Source organism: Ambystoma mexicanum, unplaced genomic scaffold (assembly GCF_040938575.1).
Source record: "Ambystoma mexicanum isolate Mex_15411 unplaced genomic scaffold, UKY_AmexF1_1 Mex_scaf10, whole genome shotgun sequence".
In the NCBI taxonomy this organism is placed as follows: domain Eukaryota; kingdom Metazoa; phylum Chordata; class Amphibia; order Caudata; family Ambystomatidae; genus Ambystoma; species Ambystoma mexicanum.
In genome coordinates, this window is record NW_027182325.1 from 1,450,001 (window position 1) to 1,460,000 (window position 10,000).

Below are 10,000 nucleotides of genomic sequence, written 5' to 3' on the forward strand. Positions count from 1 at the left end.
GCTGTAGGCTTTTTTGTGCTCCAAGTTCAGGAAGTGAGCCCTTTCTCAATTGCCTTTTAAAACTGCAAGGTCTAGCCGACTAGATGCTTAGAAGTACAACACTCACTAGGCCCAGAGCCTACGGCCACACCACACTGAATGCGCCTGATCTCGTCTGATCTCAGAAGCTAAGCAGTGTCGGGCCTAGTTAGTACCTGGATGGGAGACCGCCTGGGAATACCAGGTGCTGTAGGCTTTTTTGTACTCCAAGTTCAGGAAGTGAGCCATTTCTCAATTGCCTTTCAAAACTGCAAGGTCTAGCCGACTAGATGCTTAAAAGTACAAAACTCACTAGGCCCAGAGCCTACGGCCACACCACACTGAATGCGCCTGATCTCGTCTGATCTCGGAAGCTAAGCAGTGTCGGGCCTAGTTAGTACCTGGATGGGAGACCACCTGGGAATACCAGGTGCTGTAGGCTTTTTTGTGCTCCAAGTTCAGGAAGTGAGCCATTTCACAATTGCCTTTCAAAACTGCAAGGTCTAGCCGACTAGATGCTTAAAAGTACAAACTCACTAGGCCCAGAGCCTACGGCCACACCACACTGAATGCGCCCGATCTCGGAAGCTAAGCAGGGTCGGGCCTAGTTAGTACCTGGATGGGAGACCGCCTGGGAATACCAGGTGCTGTAGGCTTTTTTTGTGCTCCAAGTTCAGGAAGTGAGCCATTTCTCAATTGCCTTTCAAAATTGCAAGGTCTAGCTGACTAGATGCTTAAAAGTACAAAACTCACTAGGCCCAGAGCCTACGGCCACACCACACTGATTGCGCCCGATCTCGTCTGATCTCGGAAGCTAAGCAGTGTCGGGCCTCGTTAGTACCTGGATGGGAGACCGCCTGGGAATACCAGGTGCTGTAGGCTTTTTTGTGCTCCAAGTTCAGGAAGTGAGCCATTTCTCAATTGCCTTTCAAAACTGCAAGGTCTAGCTGACTAGATGCTTAAAAGTACAAAACTCACTAGGCCCAGAGCCTACGGCCACACCACACTGATTGCGCCCGATCTCGTCTGATCTCGGAAGCTAAGCAGTGTCGGGCCTCGTTAGTACCTGGATGGGAGACCACCTGGGAATACCAGGTGCTGTAGGCTTTTTTGTGCTCCAAGTTCAGGAAGTGAGCCATTTCTCAATTGCCTTTCAAAACTGCAAGGTCTAGCCGACTAGATGCTTAAAAGTACAAAACTCACTAGGCCCAGAGCCTACGGCCACACCGCACTGAATGCGCCCGATCTCGGAAGCTAAGCAGGGTCAGGCCTAGTTAGTACCTGGATGGGAGACTGCCTGGGAATACCAGGTGCTGTAGGCTGTTTTGTGCTCCATGATTAGTAATTGCGCAACTTCTCAATTATTTTTCAAATTTGGTCTGTTTCCAAAATAATTGTATCCCGTTTTATAGCGGAAATGTTGGACAACATCATGAGGGCTGGAGCTACCTTTTTACATAGAATTAGCATACAGGTAGTGTGTTCATGGGTAATAAATCGACTTTCACATGTAATGCAGTACAGAGAATATTGAGTCCTTCAAGAGGCATGAAAGAAAACCATTATTGTGTTGATTGTTCTCTCCACCTCCCTGCAACAGACACAGGATGGATGAATTAAAGTTATCCTACCAGACATAGGAGTCCTGAATGGGCCCACCAGTCTTATATATCTCGCCTGATCGAGCCTGATCGAGCGATGAGCGTGGTATCATGTTGCAAGTGGCTGCATGGCTTAGCTTACTAAATGCAAATGCATAAGAGTAATATTCTTAGCATTCCTAGAGCCTACGGCCACACCACACTGAATGCACCCGATCTCGACTGATCTCGGAAGTTAAGCAGTGTCAGGCCTAGTTAGTACCTGGATGGGAGACCGCCTGGGAATACCAGGTGCTGTAGGCTTTTTTGTGCTCCAAGTTCAGGAAGTGAGCCCTTTCTCAATTGCCTTTTAAAACTGCAAGGTCTAGCCGACTAGATGCTTAAAAGTACAAAACTCACTAGGCCCAGAGCCTACGGCCACACCACACTGAATGTGCCCGATCTCGGAAGCTAAGCAGGGTCAGGCCTAGTTAGTACCTGGATGGGAGACTGCCTGGGAATACCAGGTGCTGTAGGCTTTTTTGTGCTCCATGATTAGTAATTGCGCAACTTCTCAATTATTTTTCAAATTTGGTATGTTTCCAAAATAATTGTATCCCGTTTTATAGCGGAAATGTTGGACAACATCATGAGGGCTGGAGCTACCTTTTTACATAGAATTAGCATACAGGCAGTGTGTTCATGGGTAATAAATCGACTTTCACATGTAATGCAGTACAGAGAATATTGAGTCCTTCAAGAGGCATGAAAGAAAACCATTATTGTGTTGATTGTTCTCTCCACCTCCCTGCAACAGACACAGGATGGATGAATTAAAGTTATCCTACCAGACATAGGAGTCCTGAATGGGCCCACCAGTCTTATATATCTCGCCTGATCGAGCCTGATCGAGCGATGAGCGTGGTATCATGTTGCAAGTGGCTGCATGGCTTAGCTTACTAAATGCAAATGCATAAGAGTAATATTCTTAGCATTCCTAGAGCCTACGGCCACACCACACTGAATGCACCCGATCTCGTCTGATCTCGGAAGTTAAGCAGTGTCAGGCCTAGTTAGTACCTGGATGGGAGACCGCCTGGGAATACCAGGTGCTGTAGGCTTTTTTGTGCTCCAAGTTCAGGAAGTGAGCCCTTTCTCAATTGCCTTTTAAAACTGCAAGGTCTAGCCGACTAGATGCTTAAAAGTACAACACTCACTAGGCCCAGAGCCTACGGCCACACCACACTGAATGCGCCTGATCTCGTCTGATCTCAGAAGCTAAGCAGTGTCGGGCCTAGTTAGTACCTGGATGGGAGACCGCCTGGGAATACCAGGTGCTGTAGGCTTTTTTGTACTCCAAGTTCAGGAAGTGAGCCATTTCTCAATTGCCTTTCAAAACTGCAAGGTCTAGCCGACTAGATGCTTAAAAGTACAAAACTCACTAGGCCCAGAGCCTACGGCCACACCACACTGAATGCGCCCGATCTCGTCTGATCTCGGAAGCTAAGCAGTGTCGGGCCTAGTTAGTACCTAGATGGGAGACCACCTGGGAATACCAGGTGCTGTAGGCTTTTTTGTGCTCCAAGTTCAGGAAGTGAGCCATTTCACAATTGCCTTTCAAAACTGCAAGGTCTAGCCGACTAGATGCTTAAAAGTACAAACTCACTAGGCCCAGAGCCTACGGCCACGCCACACTGAATGCGCCCGATCTCGGAAGCTAAGCAGGGTCGGGCCTAGTTAGTACCTGGATGGGAGACTGCCTGGGAATACCAGGTGCTGTAGGCTTTTTTTGTGCTCCATGATTAGTAATTGCGCAACTTCTCAATTATTTTTCAAATTTGGTATGTTTCCAAAATAATTGTATCCCGTTTTATAGCGGAAATGTTGGACAACATCATGAGGGCTGGAGCTACCTTTTTACATAGAATTAGCATACAGGTAGTGTGTTCATGGGTAATAAATCAACTTTCACATGTAATGCAGTACAGAGAATATTGAGTCCTTCAAGAGGCATGAAAGAAAACCATTATTGTGTTGATTGTTCTCTCCACCTCCCTGCAACAGACACAGGATGGATGAATTAAAGTTATCCTACCAGACATAGGAGTCCTGAATGGGCCCACCAGTCTTATATATCTCGCCTGATCGAGCGCTGATCGAGCGATGAGCGTGGTATCATGTTGCAAGTGGCTGCATGGCTTAGCTTACTAAATGCAAATGCATAAGAGTAATATTCTTAGCATTCCTAGAGCCTACGGCCACACCACACTGAATGCACCCGATCTCGACTGATCTCGGAAGTTAAGCAGTGTCAGGCCTAGTTAGTACCTGGATGGGAGACCGCCTGGGAATACCAGGTGCTGTAGGCTTTTTTGTGCTCCAAGTTCAGGAAGTGAGCCCTTTCTCAATTGCCTTTTAAAACTGCAAGGTCTAGCCGACTAGATGCTTAAAAGTACAAAACTCACTAGGCCCAGAGCCTACGGCCACACCACACTGAATGTGCCTGATCTCGTCTGATCTCAGAAGCTAAGCAGTGTCGGGCCTAGTTAGTACGTGGATGGAAGACCGCCTGGGAATACCAGGTGCTGTAGGCTTTTTTGTACTCCAAGTTCAGGAAGTGAGCCATTTCTCAATTGCCTTTCAAAACTGCAAGGTCTAGCCGACTAGATGCTTAAAAGTACAAAACTCACAAGAACCAGAGCCTACGGCCACACCACACTGAATGCGCCCGATCTCGTCTGATCTCGGAAGCTAAGCAGTGTCGGGCCTAGTTAGTACCTGGATGGAAGACCGCCTGGGAATACCAGGTGCTGTAGGCTTTTTTGTACTCCAAGTTCAGGAAGTGAGCCATTTCTCAATTGCCTTTCAAAACTGCAAGGTCTAGCCGACTAGATGCTTAAAAGTACAAAACTCACAAGAACCAGAGCCTACGGCCACACCACACTGAATGCGCCCGATCTCGTCTGATCTCGGAAGCTAAGCAGTGTCGGGCCTCGTTAGTACCTGGATGGGAGACCGCCTGGGAATACCAGGTGCTGTAGGCTTTTTTGTGCTCCAAGTTCAGGAAGTGAGCCATTTCTCAATTGCCTTTCAAAACTGCAAGGTCTAGCTGACTAGATGCTTAAAAGTACAAAACTCACTAGGCCCAGAGCCTACGGCCACACCACACTGATTGCGCCCGATCTCGTCTGATCTCGGAAGCTAAGCAGTGTCGGGCCTAGTTAGTACCTGGATGGGAGACCACCTGGGAATACCAGGTGCTGTAGGCTTTTTTGTGCTCCAAGTTCAGGAAGTGAGCCATTTCACAATTGCCTTTCAAAACTGCAAGGTCTAGCCGACTAGATGCTTAAAAGTACAAAACTCACTAGGCCCAGAGCCTACGGCCACACCACACTGAATGTGCCCGATCTCGGAAGCTAAGCAGGGTCAGGCCTAGTTAGTACCTGGATGGGAGACTGCCTGGGAATACCAGGTGCTGTAGGCTTTTTTGTGCTCCATGATTAGTAATTGCGCAACTTTTCAATTATTTTTCAAATTTGGTATGTTTCCAAAATAATTGTATCCCGTTTTATAGCGGAAATGTTGGACAACATCATGAGGGCTGGAGCTACCTTTTTACATAGAATTAGCATACAGGCAGTGTGTTCATGGGTAATAAATCGACTTTCACATGTAATGCAGTACAGAGAATATTGAGTCCTTCAAGAGGCATGAAAGAAAACCATTATTGTGTTGATTGTTCTCTCCACCTCCCTGCAACAGACACAGGATGGATGAATTAAAGTTATCCTACCAGACATAGGAGTCCTGAATGGGCCCACCAGTCTTATATATCTCGCCTGATCGAGCCTGATCGAGCGATGAGCGTGGTATCATGTTGCAAGTGGCTGCATGGCTTAGCTTACTAAATGCAAATGCATAAGAGTAATATTCTTAGCATTCCTAGAGCCTACGGCCACACCACACTGAATGCACCCGATCTCGTCTGATCTCGGAAGTTAAGCAGTGTCAGGCCTAGTTAGTACCTGGATGGGAGACCGCCTGGGAATACCAGGTGCTGTAGGCTTTTTTGTGCTCCAAGTTCAGGAAGTGAGCCCTTTCTCAATTGCCTTTTAAAACTGCAAGGTCTAGCCGACTAGATGCTTAAAAGTACAACACTCACTAGGCCCAGAGCCTACGGCCACACCACACTGAATGCGCCTGATCTCGTCTGATCTCAGAAGCTAAGCAGTGTCGGGCCTAGTTAGTACCTGGATGGGAGACCGCCTGGGAATACCAGGTGCTGTAGGCTTTTTTGTACTCCAAGTTCAGGAAGTGAGCCATTTCTCAATTGCCTTTCAAAACTGCAAGGTCTAGCCGACTAGATGCTTAAAAGTACAAAACTCACTAGGCCCAGAGCCTACGGCCACACCACACTGAATGCGCCCGATCTCGTCTGATCTCGGAAGCATAAGCAGTGTCGGGCCTAGTTAGTACCTGGATGGGAGACCACCTGGGAATACCAGGTGCTGTAGGCTTTTTTGTGCTCCAAGTTCAGGAAGTGAGCCATTTCACAATTGCCTTTCAAAACTGCAAGGTCTAGCCGACTAGATGCTTAAAAGTACAAACTCACTAGGCCCAGAGCCTACGGCCACGCCACACTGAATGCGCCCGATCTCGGAAGCTAAGCAGGGTCAGGCCTAGTTAGTACCTGGATGGGAGACTGCCTGGGAATACCAGGTGCTGTAGGCTTTTTTTGTGCTCCATGATTAGTAATTGCGCAACTTCTCAATTATTTTTCAAATTTGGTATGTTTCCAAAATAATTGTATCCCGTTTTATAGCGGAAATGTTGGACAACATCATGAGGGCTGGAGCTACCTTTTTACATAGAATTAGCATACAGGTAGTGTGTTCATGGGTAATAAATCAACTTTCACATGTAATGCAGTACAGAGAATATTGAGTCCTTCAAGAGGCATGAAAGAAAACCATTATTGTGTTGATTGTTCTCTCCACCTCCCTGCAACAGACACAGGATGGATGAATTAAAGTTATCCTACCAGACATAGGAGTCCTGAATGGGCCCACCAGTCTTATATATCTCGCCTGATCGAGCGCTGATCGAGCGATGAGCGTGGTATCATGTTGCAAGTGGCTGCATGGCTTAGCTTACTAAATGCAAATGCATAAGAGTAATATTCTTAGCATTCCTAGAGCCTACGGCCACACCACACTGAATGCACCCGATCTCGACTGATCTCGGAAGTTAAGCAGTGTCAGGCCTAGTTAGTACCTGGATGGGAGACCGCCTGGGAATACCAGGTGCTGTAGGCTTTTTTGTGCTCCAAGTTCAGGAAGTGAGCCCTTTCTCAATTGCCTTTTAAAACTGCAAGGTCTAGCCGACTAGATGCTTAAAAGTACAAAACTCACTAGGCCCAGAGCCTACGGCCACACCACACTGAATGTGCCTGATCTCGTCTGATCTCAGAAGCTAAGCAGTGTCGGGCCTAGTTAGTACCTGGATGGAAGACCGCCTGGGAATACCAGGTGCTGTAGGCTTTTTTGTACTCCAAGTTCAGGAAGTGAGCCATTTCTCAATTGCCTTTCAAAACTGCAAGGTCTAGCCGACTAGATGCTTAAAAGTACAAAACTCACAAGAACCAGAGCCTACGGCCACACCACACTGAATGCGCCCGATCTCGTCTGATCTCCGAAGCTAAGCAGTGTCGGGCCTCGTTAGTACCTGGATGGGAGACCGCCTGGGAATACCAGGTGCTGTAGGCTTTTTTGTGCTCCAAGTTCAGGAAGTGAGCCATTTCTCAATTGCCTTTCAAAATTGCAAGGTCTAGCTGACTAGATGCTTAAAAGTACAAAACTCACTAGGCCCAGAGCCTACGGCCACACCACACTGATTGCGCCCGATCTCGTCTGATCTCGGAAGCTAAGCAGTGTCGGGCCTCGTTAGTACCTGGATGGGAGACCGCCTGGGAATACCAGGTGCTGTAGGCTTTTTTGTGCTCCAAGTTCAGGAAGTGAGCCATTTCTCAATTGCCTTTCAAAACTGCAAGGTCTAGCTGACTAGATGCTTAAAAGTACACAACTCACTAGGCCCAGAGCCTACGGCCACACCACACTGATTGCGCCCGATCTCGTCTGATCTCGGAAGCTAAGCAGTGTCGGGCCTAGTTAGTACCTGGATGGGAGACCACCTGGGAATACCAGGTGCTGTAGGCTTTTTTGTGCTCCAAGTTCAGGAAGTGAGCCATTTCACAATTGCCTTTCAAAACTGCAAGGTCTAGCCGACTAGATGCTTAAAAGTACAAAACTCACTAGGCCCAGAGCCTACGGCCACACCACACTGAATGCGCCCGATCTCGGAAGCTAAGCAGGGTCAGGCCTAGTTAGTACCTGGATGGGAGACTGCCTGGGAATACCAGGTGCTGTAGGCTTTTTTGTGCTCCATGATTAGTAATTGCGCAACTTCTCAATTATTTTTCAAATTTGGTATGTTTCCAAAATAATTGTATCCCGTTTTATAGCGGAAATGTTGGACAACATCATGAGGGCTGGAGCTACCTTTTTACATAGAATTAGCATACAGGTAGTGTGTTCATGGGTAATAAATCGACTTTCACATGTAATGCAGTACAGAGAATATTGAGTCCTTCAAGAGGCATGAAAGAAAACCATTATTGTGTTGATTGTTCTCTCCACCTCCCTGCAACAGACACAGGATGGATGAATTAAAGTTATCCTACCAGACATAGGAGTCCTGAATGGGCCCACCAGTCTTATATATCTCGCCTGATCGAGCCTGATCGAGCGATGAGCGTGGTATCATGTTGCAAGTGGCTGCATGGCTTAGCTTACTAAATGCAAATGCATAAGAGTAATATTCTTAGCATTCCTAGAGCCTACGGCCACACCACACTGAATGCACCCGATCTCGACTGATCTCAGAAGTTAAGCAGTGTCAGGCCTAGTTAGTACCTGGATGGGAGACCGCCTGGGAATACCAGGTGCTGTAGGCTTTTTTGTGCTCCAAGTTCAGGAAGTGAGCCCTTTCTCAATTGCCTTTTAAAACTGCAAGGTCTAGCCGACTAGATGCTTAAAAGTACAAAACTCACTAGGCCCAGAGCCTACGGCCACACCACACTGAATGTGCCTGATCTCGTCTGATCTCAGAAGCTAAGCAGTGTCGGGCCTAGTTAGTACCTGGATGGAAGACCGCCTGGGAATACCAGGTGCTGTAGGCTTTTTTGTACTCCAAGTTCAGGAAGTGAGCCATTTCTCAATTGCCTTTCAAAACTGCAAGGTCTAGCCGACTAGATGCTTAAAAGTACAAAACTCACAAGAACCAGAGCCTACGGCCACACCACACTGAATGCGCCCGATCTCGTCTGATCTCGGAAGCTAAGCAGTGTCGGGCCTCGTTAGTACCTGGATGGGAGACCGCCTGGGAATACCAGGTGCTGTAGGCTTTTTTGTGCTCCAAGTTCAGGAAGTGAGCCATTTCTCAATTGCCTTTCAAAACTGCAAGGTCTAGCTGACTAGATGCTTAAAAGTACAAAACTCACTAGGCCCAGAGCCTACGGCCACACCACACTGATTGCGCCCGATCTCGTCTGATCTCTGAAGCTAAGCAGTGTCGGGCCTAGTTAGTACCTGGATGGGAGACCACCTGGGAATACCAGGTGCTGTAGGCTTTTTTGTGCTCCAAGTTCAGGAAGTGAGCCATTTCACAATTGCCTTTCAAAACTGCAAGGTCTAGCCGACTAGATGCTTAAAAGTACAAAACTCACTAGGCCCAGAGCCTACGGCCACACCACACTGAATGTGCCCGATCTCGGAAGCTAAGCAGGGTCAGGCCTAGTTAGTACCTGGATGGGAGACTGCCTGGGAATACCAGGTGCTGTAGGCTTTTTTGTGCTCCATGATTAGTAATTGCGCAACTTCTCAATTATTTTTCAAATTTGGTATGTTTCCAAAATAATTGTATCCCGTTTTATAGCGGAAATGTTGGACAACATCATGAGGGCTGGAGCTACCTTTTTACATAGAATTAGCATACAGGTAGTGTGTTCATGGGTAATAAATCGACTTTCACATGTAATGCAGTACAGAGAATATTGAGTCCTTCAAGAGGCATGAAAGAAAACCATTATTGTGTTGATTGTTCTCTCCACCTCCCTGCAACAGACACAGGATGGATGAATTAAAGTTATCCTACCAGACATAGGAGTCCTGAATGGGCCCACCAGTCTTATATATCTCGCCTGATCGAGCGATGAGCGTGGTATCATGTTGCAAGTGGCTGCATGGCTTAGCTTACTAAATGCAAATGCATAAGAGTAATATTCTTAGCATTCCTAGAGCCTACGGCCACACCACACTGAATGCACCCGATCTTGTCTGATCTCG

General features: G+C 47.3%; 27 non-coding genes and 8 pseudogenes across 27 annotated transcripts in view; all 35 read left to right on the plus strand.

Annotated features, from left to right (window-relative positions):
- LOC138548941 (5S ribosomal RNA) overlaps positions 1–10 on the plus strand; it is a 119-nt gene extending 109 nt beyond the window's left edge. The window contains exon 1 of the ribosomal RNA XR_011292731.1: positions 1–10. This exon is cut by the window's left edge and continues 109 nt beyond it. This is a non-coding gene — a ribosomal RNA (5S ribosomal RNA).
- A 106-nt stretch (positions 11–116) lies between these two features.
- On the plus strand, positions 117–235 carry LOC138540703 (5S ribosomal RNA). The gene has a single exon (XR_011288740.1). It is a non-coding gene; the product is annotated as a 5S ribosomal RNA (ribosomal RNA).
- Positions 236–341: 106 nt separating this feature from the next.
- On the plus strand, positions 342–460 carry LOC138549479 (5S ribosomal RNA). Its single transcript, XR_011293262.1, has one exon. It is a non-coding gene; the product is annotated as a 5S ribosomal RNA (ribosomal RNA).
- A 105-nt stretch (positions 461–565) lies between these two features.
- LOC138542858 (5S ribosomal RNA) lies at positions 566–674 on the plus strand (annotated as a pseudogene).
- A 107-nt stretch (positions 675–781) lies between these two features.
- On the plus strand, positions 782–900 carry LOC138537013 (5S ribosomal RNA). Its single transcript, XR_011285165.1, has one exon. It is a non-coding gene; the product is annotated as a 5S ribosomal RNA (ribosomal RNA).
- Positions 901–1,006: 106 nt separating this feature from the next.
- LOC138551243 (5S ribosomal RNA) lies at positions 1,007–1,125 on the plus strand. Its single transcript, XR_011294971.1, has one exon. It is a non-coding gene; the product is annotated as a 5S ribosomal RNA (ribosomal RNA).
- Positions 1,126–1,231: 106 nt separating this feature from the next.
- On the plus strand, positions 1,232–1,340 carry LOC138545525 (5S ribosomal RNA; annotated as a pseudogene).
- Positions 1,341–1,803: 463 nt separating this feature from the next.
- LOC138538512 (5S ribosomal RNA) lies at positions 1,804–1,922 on the plus strand. Its single transcript, XR_011286609.1, has one exon. It is a non-coding gene; the product is annotated as a 5S ribosomal RNA (ribosomal RNA).
- Positions 1,923–2,028: 106 nt separating this feature from the next.
- Positions 2,029–2,137, plus strand: LOC138546232 (5S ribosomal RNA; annotated as a pseudogene).
- Positions 2,138–2,600: 463 nt separating this feature from the next.
- LOC138548942 (5S ribosomal RNA) lies at positions 2,601–2,719 on the plus strand. Its single transcript, XR_011292732.1, has one exon. It is a non-coding gene; the product is annotated as a 5S ribosomal RNA (ribosomal RNA).
- A 106-nt stretch (positions 2,720–2,825) lies between these two features.
- Positions 2,826–2,944, plus strand: LOC138540715 (5S ribosomal RNA). The gene has a single exon (XR_011288752.1). It is a non-coding gene; the product is annotated as a 5S ribosomal RNA (ribosomal RNA).
- Positions 2,945–3,050: 106 nt separating this feature from the next.
- LOC138547190 (5S ribosomal RNA) lies at positions 3,051–3,169 on the plus strand. The gene has a single exon (XR_011291038.1). It is a non-coding gene; the product is annotated as a 5S ribosomal RNA (ribosomal RNA).
- A 105-nt stretch (positions 3,170–3,274) lies between these two features.
- LOC138544256 (5S ribosomal RNA) lies at positions 3,275–3,383 on the plus strand (annotated as a pseudogene).
- A 465-nt stretch (positions 3,384–3,848) lies between these two features.
- LOC138538513 (5S ribosomal RNA) lies at positions 3,849–3,967 on the plus strand. Its single transcript, XR_011286610.1, has one exon. It is a non-coding gene; the product is annotated as a 5S ribosomal RNA (ribosomal RNA).
- Positions 3,968–4,073: 106 nt separating this feature from the next.
- On the plus strand, positions 4,074–4,192 carry LOC138541902 (5S ribosomal RNA). The gene has a single exon (XR_011289895.1). It is a non-coding gene; the product is annotated as a 5S ribosomal RNA (ribosomal RNA).
- Positions 4,193–4,298: 106 nt separating this feature from the next.
- LOC138550862 (5S ribosomal RNA) lies at positions 4,299–4,417 on the plus strand. Its single transcript, XR_011294605.1, has one exon. It is a non-coding gene; the product is annotated as a 5S ribosomal RNA (ribosomal RNA).
- A 106-nt stretch (positions 4,418–4,523) lies between these two features.
- On the plus strand, positions 4,524–4,642 carry LOC138550071 (5S ribosomal RNA). Its single transcript, XR_011293835.1, has one exon. It is a non-coding gene; the product is annotated as a 5S ribosomal RNA (ribosomal RNA).
- A 106-nt stretch (positions 4,643–4,748) lies between these two features.
- LOC138547765 (5S ribosomal RNA) lies at positions 4,749–4,867 on the plus strand. The gene has a single exon (XR_011291595.1). It is a non-coding gene; the product is annotated as a 5S ribosomal RNA (ribosomal RNA).
- A 106-nt stretch (positions 4,868–4,973) lies between these two features.
- LOC138546233 (5S ribosomal RNA) lies at positions 4,974–5,082 on the plus strand (annotated as a pseudogene).
- Positions 5,083–5,545: 463 nt separating this feature from the next.
- On the plus strand, positions 5,546–5,664 carry LOC138548943 (5S ribosomal RNA). The gene has a single exon (XR_011292733.1). It is a non-coding gene; the product is annotated as a 5S ribosomal RNA (ribosomal RNA).
- Positions 5,665–5,770: 106 nt separating this feature from the next.
- LOC138540727 (5S ribosomal RNA) lies at positions 5,771–5,889 on the plus strand. Its single transcript, XR_011288763.1, has one exon. It is a non-coding gene; the product is annotated as a 5S ribosomal RNA (ribosomal RNA).
- Positions 5,890–5,995: 106 nt separating this feature from the next.
- LOC138541354 (5S ribosomal RNA) lies at positions 5,996–6,115 on the plus strand. Its single transcript, XR_011289363.1, has one exon. It is a non-coding gene; the product is annotated as a 5S ribosomal RNA (ribosomal RNA).
- A 105-nt stretch (positions 6,116–6,220) lies between these two features.
- On the plus strand, positions 6,221–6,329 carry LOC138546631 (5S ribosomal RNA; annotated as a pseudogene).
- A 465-nt stretch (positions 6,330–6,794) lies between these two features.
- LOC138538514 (5S ribosomal RNA) lies at positions 6,795–6,913 on the plus strand. The gene has a single exon (XR_011286611.1). It is a non-coding gene; the product is annotated as a 5S ribosomal RNA (ribosomal RNA).
- Positions 6,914–7,019: 106 nt separating this feature from the next.
- LOC138539743 (5S ribosomal RNA) lies at positions 7,020–7,138 on the plus strand. Its single transcript, XR_011287808.1, has one exon. It is a non-coding gene; the product is annotated as a 5S ribosomal RNA (ribosomal RNA).
- A 106-nt stretch (positions 7,139–7,244) lies between these two features.
- Positions 7,245–7,363, plus strand: LOC138541614 (5S ribosomal RNA). The gene has a single exon (XR_011289616.1). It is a non-coding gene; the product is annotated as a 5S ribosomal RNA (ribosomal RNA).
- Positions 7,364–7,469: 106 nt separating this feature from the next.
- Positions 7,470–7,588, plus strand: LOC138537014 (5S ribosomal RNA). Its single transcript, XR_011285166.1, has one exon. It is a non-coding gene; the product is annotated as a 5S ribosomal RNA (ribosomal RNA).
- Positions 7,589–7,694: 106 nt separating this feature from the next.
- Positions 7,695–7,813, plus strand: LOC138547766 (5S ribosomal RNA). Its single transcript, XR_011291596.1, has one exon. It is a non-coding gene; the product is annotated as a 5S ribosomal RNA (ribosomal RNA).
- A 106-nt stretch (positions 7,814–7,919) lies between these two features.
- On the plus strand, positions 7,920–8,028 carry LOC138545044 (5S ribosomal RNA; annotated as a pseudogene).
- Positions 8,029–8,491: 463 nt separating this feature from the next.
- LOC138542194 (5S ribosomal RNA) lies at positions 8,492–8,610 on the plus strand. Its single transcript, XR_011290181.1, has one exon. It is a non-coding gene; the product is annotated as a 5S ribosomal RNA (ribosomal RNA).
- Positions 8,611–8,716: 106 nt separating this feature from the next.
- LOC138539744 (5S ribosomal RNA) lies at positions 8,717–8,835 on the plus strand. The gene has a single exon (XR_011287809.1). It is a non-coding gene; the product is annotated as a 5S ribosomal RNA (ribosomal RNA).
- A 106-nt stretch (positions 8,836–8,941) lies between these two features.
- LOC138550073 (5S ribosomal RNA) lies at positions 8,942–9,060 on the plus strand. Its single transcript, XR_011293836.1, has one exon. It is a non-coding gene; the product is annotated as a 5S ribosomal RNA (ribosomal RNA).
- Positions 9,061–9,166: 106 nt separating this feature from the next.
- On the plus strand, positions 9,167–9,285 carry LOC138540484 (5S ribosomal RNA). The gene has a single exon (XR_011288531.1). It is a non-coding gene; the product is annotated as a 5S ribosomal RNA (ribosomal RNA).
- Positions 9,286–9,391: 106 nt separating this feature from the next.
- LOC138546234 (5S ribosomal RNA) lies at positions 9,392–9,500 on the plus strand (annotated as a pseudogene).
- Positions 9,501–9,953: 453 nt separating this feature from the next.
- Positions 9,954–10,000, plus strand: part of LOC138540466 (5S ribosomal RNA) — a 119-nt gene continuing 72 nt past the window's right edge. The window contains exon 1 of the ribosomal RNA XR_011288513.1: positions 9,954–10,000. This exon is cut by the window's right edge and continues 72 nt beyond it. This is a non-coding gene — a ribosomal RNA (5S ribosomal RNA).